This window comes from Chiloscyllium plagiosum, chromosome 20, assembly GCF_004010195.1.
Source record: "Chiloscyllium plagiosum isolate BGI_BamShark_2017 chromosome 20, ASM401019v2, whole genome shotgun sequence".
Lineage (NCBI taxonomy): Eukaryota > Metazoa > Chordata > Chondrichthyes > Orectolobiformes > Hemiscylliidae > Chiloscyllium > Chiloscyllium plagiosum.
Window position 1 is genome coordinate 10,518,410 of NC_057729.1, and position 5,422 is coordinate 10,523,831.

A 5,422-nucleotide genomic window follows, 5' to 3' on the forward strand; every position below is an offset into this window, starting at 1 on the left:
CTCAGGCGACTGACTGTGTGGAGTTTGCACATTCTCCCCGTGTCTGCGTGGGTTTCCTCCGGTTTCCTCCCACAATCCAAAGATGTGCAGGTCAGGTGAATTGGCCATACTAAATTGCCCGTAGTGTTAGGTAAGGGGTAAATGTAGGGGTATGGTGAGTTGCGCTTCGGCGGGTCGGTGTGGACTTGTTGGGCCGAAGGGCCTGTTTCCACACTGTAATCTAATCTAATCTAATCTAATCTAAAAAACTTCCCAAGCAATTCACATTTACATCCATGTGTGAGGAAGTCCATCGCTTCCTGACACACATTTTGTATAATGCAGCCCGTCTCCAACAATACAGGAAACTGAAGATCCAGCTCTTTTTTTTTTCTCGTTGTGCAGCCTCTGTCTCATGTGGTTGTACCCAAGCAGGGCTGGATGGACCTATTCGCTGCGATTGGACCTCAACACACAGGCAGTAAAATGGGTTCAATGAGGCCCAATGAGATACAAAGAATAGTTGAAAAGCTTCCGCCTGAAATTGGATTGGATAATTTTTCATGAACAATGCATTAGAGTCCCTGACGTATAAATCAGAACTGACAGAACTCCTCTTGTGCAGTTGGAAACATGGGTGATTTACTGGTGGTGGTTAATAGATGAAAAACTACCATGTTTGATTTGATAATGGGGGAGAAAATGTTCAATTGTGTGTCAGAGCACTTCTGGATACATTTAAAAAAAGCTGAAAAAGTATTGCATGTGACTTGGTAGCAGGAACAAAATAGTGGTGAATGAAAGCATCCTCACATATAAAAATAAGTAAGTGAGAACTCTAACTTCTGGCAACAAATCGTTGTCAACCCCCACAGAGTTTGTTGCATTGCTTTCATCACCACACCCCATTGGTTCCCTGATTGTTCTGCCCCTTTAATGCAGTGGGTGATATGAAAGTCTCAAATTAAAGCGCCAGTTTGCACTAATTCACTTGACCTAATCCCAGAGAGTTGAACACATAACAAAGATCACAATGTAGTGCCACACTGAAAGACTGCTGCACTGGTAAAGTTGCATTTTTCAAATGGAATGTTAAACCAGACTTGCCCGCAGTTGGATGCAATAGATCCCGTGGCACTACTTTGAAGGTGGGAAAGATTCCTTTACTGTCCTGGAAAATAATTTACAACAACTGCATTTCAATAGCACTTTTTTTTAATATCGTAAAATATTCAAATGCCCTTCAGAGACCATATAACAGAAAATATGACACTAAGCCACATAACATGGCCATAAGGAAAGAAAAAGGGAATGGGGCTAATTTGATAGCTCCATAAGTGAGCTACCACAAAGGCTGAATGGCCTCATGTTGTGCTATAACATTCCATTGCAAGTGACTTGACATGATAAGTGCTTCATCAACTGTAAAAACATTGGAATATCCTGAGATTACAAACATCTCTCCATAAATCTAAGTCTAATTGTCTTTTGTCTCTCACAGAAGAAAATATTTTTAGTAAGGGAGGCATGGGAAACGGGAAGGGAGAGAGGAAAGCTATTTACTTTGGTTTCTGCCCAGGCCACTTCCAAATCACTCGTTCACCACACACAGTATTTAGACATGGTCTTAAGATCAGCAGCATTTGTGGAGAGAAATCAGAGTTAACGTTTCGGAACGAGTGAACATTAAATCTGATTTCCCTCCACAGATGCTACTAGACCTGCTGAGCTTTTCCAGCTATTTTTATTTCTGATTACGTCATCTGTAGTTCTTTCAGTTTTTACGGTTGCAAGTTTCACTCTCCCTTTTCATAAATAATCATTTTGAAAAGTCTAGTAAAAATGAGTGCAATGTTCAACATGCTTCTCCCCTCATTGGCCCAGAGCTCCTTTGGCTGTAGAGTGATGAGCCCAGAGGTTTTTAGCAGAGGACTGTAGGTCCCATTATCTTGACCATCTAGCTGGCAGGAGAGGGATTAGGTCTAGGGTCCCCAGGGTGAGCATTTCAACACTGCTGAATGAGACAGATAGGATGAAAGAGCCACTCCCTTCAGTTTACATGGAAATTCAGTAGCCCTCCCCACTAATCTGTAGATAATTAAAAAACCATTGAAGACAGCCATTTATCAACAAGCCCGATCAACTGCCTAATCCTGCTGTTACCACTTTCAAATGATGTGAAAGACATGAGGAATAAACCCATCAACAGATAGCAAAACTAGCTGTATTTCTGCACTACAATCTGGCTGTGCCTCAGGCTTGGCTAGTGATTTCCTCCTATTTGTACTGGTATCCAGACCACACTACTGGTCCTTCAAATCAGTTTCCTGAAAGATGAAAGAATTCACAAATAAAAATATTCTCATGTTGGTATTTTGAAGTAATCTTCAACGATTGCACTGAACCTATGGAAACTAAGCAGGGAAGGCTGAGCATTCCACCCCCACCTCAATCAAAACAGGTAAATAGATCTTAACTTGGTGTGATAATGTGTGACAGTGAGCCATACTTTAGCAGCCTGTTGGATATTTGTCTCAGTTTTTCTATCTGTTGAAGTCAATGGTTAAGATGTAAACTGGGGGTATCAGCCCACTCTACACACCCACAAAATCGGTCCTGTTAAATGGTTGTGAAAGAGGAGGTGGCATAAGAGGAGTTGAGGCCAGCCAAATATGAGGCACCATCTTATAGAGTGACACAGCAGGCTTGAATGGCTTACCTCCACTCTTTAATTCTTACATTTTGAAATAACCAACCTGGCTTTAACAGTACATTGTGTATTCTTTTCTTGCTGCACTGAGCTTAGATAAATCTTCAGAGTCCTGAGACTGACACTACTATCTTCCTTGCTCCATCCTGCAGCAAACAGTGTGCTACTCAGACAGCGATTGGAACAAGCAAGCTTGTGGTGCCCCATTTTGGTCTGTTAGCTTGGCTGGATGAAATCTGAATCAGATGCTTCAGGACTTGAAGCTAGGACTTAGACATTTAAAAATTGTACCATTTTAAAGGGGCTGCAGCAGCAAAGAGATGTGTAAAAGCTTTGAAGGTGACAGGACAATTTGAAAAGGCTTATGTTAATTAACAAAGGTAAAGAGTACAAAAGCAAGCAAATTTTGATAAACATTTACATAATGATGTTTAATTAAAATGTTGTGTTAATTCTGGGCTCCACACATTTGGGAAAAAATACCAAAGGGTGCAGAAGAAATCCAACAGAGTGAGGGATTTCACTTATTCTGAGGAGGGTGTGCAGCTAATTGCATGCCAGCTATAGACTTTGTTACATTAGCTAGTTATAAATAATTACTCAGATTATTAGAGCCAGGGATGACACATTTGACCCTGTCAAGCTCTCAAGCTCTTCTAATCTTTGCTTCACTCAGAGCCTTTACCTTATACAACAGTTATTTACTTGAAAGGGAACACGTTCAGGGCAGTGGAATGAGATTAATTGGATAGCAGTAAAGGCAAGATGAGCCAAATGCCCTCTAACCATCTTGCATCATTGACTCATTCTCCAGTCTTTAATGGTCATTCTAATCTTGTCCTGTATTGGCAAAGTTGCTGTCCCTCAGATTAGACCTTTGGCTGAGGCTACATCAAAATTCTGTGACATCAACAAGACATGGGTGGCAAGTTCTCCTCTCTTAAAAAAAAAATTGCCCCTCTTAACAAGTGCCATTAAAGACTGGGCCTTCACCTTGGACTCACTTAAAAATTCTTGGAATATGGACGAGGCATGGAAGGTTGATGTTTATTGTTTTTCTATAGTCATGGGCAACGAGGGAGGGGCAGTAAATGCTGGCCTGGCAGTGACACCCACATCCCTCGAATGAATCAAAAATAAAATCCCACAAGTGAATAAAAACAAGCTGGTGATAATGAGCCACCTTCTGGAATTATTGCAGCCTCTGTGATGTATGTCAATCTATTGTGTTGTTAGGAAGGAAGCTCCAGGACTTGACTGTGACAAAAATGGATTGACTATATCCAAATCTGGATGATGTGTGACTCACGTAAACTTGCCCTTGTGTGCCTGTGTTCAGCAGTTTTGGGTTGGGTATGTTGCGAAACAAACATGGGCAAGTTGCTGCAGAGCATCCTGTATGTAAGTTTTGATGCAGATGTGCAATAATTCAGTGCATGAATATACAAGGTGGGTGGATGTAAAATTCATGGGAATTTATTATGTGTAAAATGACTGCTGCCATGTTTGACAATGTAACACCAGTTGCTAAGTAACTGTGTGTAAAGACTGAGGTATTATATTGCAAACTTCTTAAACAGGATATATTCCATTTGTTAATCTCTAATTACTGGTATCTTATACATTGATTCTGTTTGGAACCGAAAGCCAGACTTTTCTTGGCCCTTAAAATGACAGCCACGCTCAGACAACAACTCACCCGGACACAAGACCTTATACCCATCATGTGCAAGACTAACGTAATTTACAGGATTCCATGCAAAGACTGCATGAAACACTATATAGGACAAACAGGCAGACAACTGCTAGCCATTAAATACCACGACCATCTGACCCTGGTAGCCATACACATGGATGACAAAGACCACAAATTTGACTGAGACAACACAACCATCTCGGGACAAACTAAACAGAGGGCAGCCAGAGAATTTCTGGAAACATGGCACTCATCAACAGACTCTATCAACAAGCACATTGACTTGGACCCACCATACCGGTCACTACAACGAACAACTGGAACCGTCAACCGGAAACAGCAGGAACGGAACCAAATAAATTCCAGAAGACACAGTAGAGCAGCGCTTCACAGGAGGATTCAAAGCACTGAAGATGTCACCTAGACAGGGGCTGAAACATGTGCAAATCAATTTCACACTTTGGCAAATATACCCACAACCATGGCAGAAATGAGGAACATTCAATATTGATATGAAGCCATTTTCACTTATTTGAAAGAATCTGTACCTAAAACAGTATCGAGATATCCCAAAGCACCTTATAGTCAATTAAGTATTTTTGAAATGGAGACATTGGTTTAGTTTCAGAGACATGCCAACACTCACGGAACAGGTTTCCCAAACAAATGTGAAATAAACAATGAAATCGTCTTTTATTTTTGGATACCAGAGAAAACTACCCAGTTCTTCCTTGAGAAATTGCCAATGAAGTCTTTTATGCCCACCCAAGAGACCCAGATGATGCCTCAAAGTTGTCTAAAGCTCTTCATCCTTGAGGCTATGCTCTGTTCAAAACAATTTCCAAACACATTCCCAACAGGTAAAGTAGGCGTAAATCTTAAAACAAGCAGCAAACTCTTCAACTCTGCCTGTTTGATCAGTTTTACCAGTATTGCTTTCAAATGTTTCAACTCACAGCATATAAGTCTTGCAGTGAGGAACTAGCATGGTTAAAAAAAATTCATTAATGTGCCTGAGAGATTCATGCACACACATA

The 5,422-nt window shown here is 40.9% G+C and overlaps 1 long non-coding RNA gene across 2 annotated transcripts in view; it reads right to left on the bottom strand.

Annotated features, from left to right (window-relative positions):
• Window positions 1–4,791, bottom strand: part of LOC122560018 — an 18,196-nt gene extending 13,405 nt beyond the window's left edge. Inside the window, exon 1 of one of the 2 annotated variants that reach the window (XR_006314620.1) lies at window positions 4,684–4,791. This is a non-coding gene — a long non-coding RNA (uncharacterized LOC122560018). Of the gene's footprint in view, window positions 1–4,678 lie in introns of both variants that reach the window. The other variant, XR_006314621.1, reaches the window with a different exon arrangement.
• Between the last annotated feature and the right edge of the window lie 631 nt (window positions 4,792–5,422).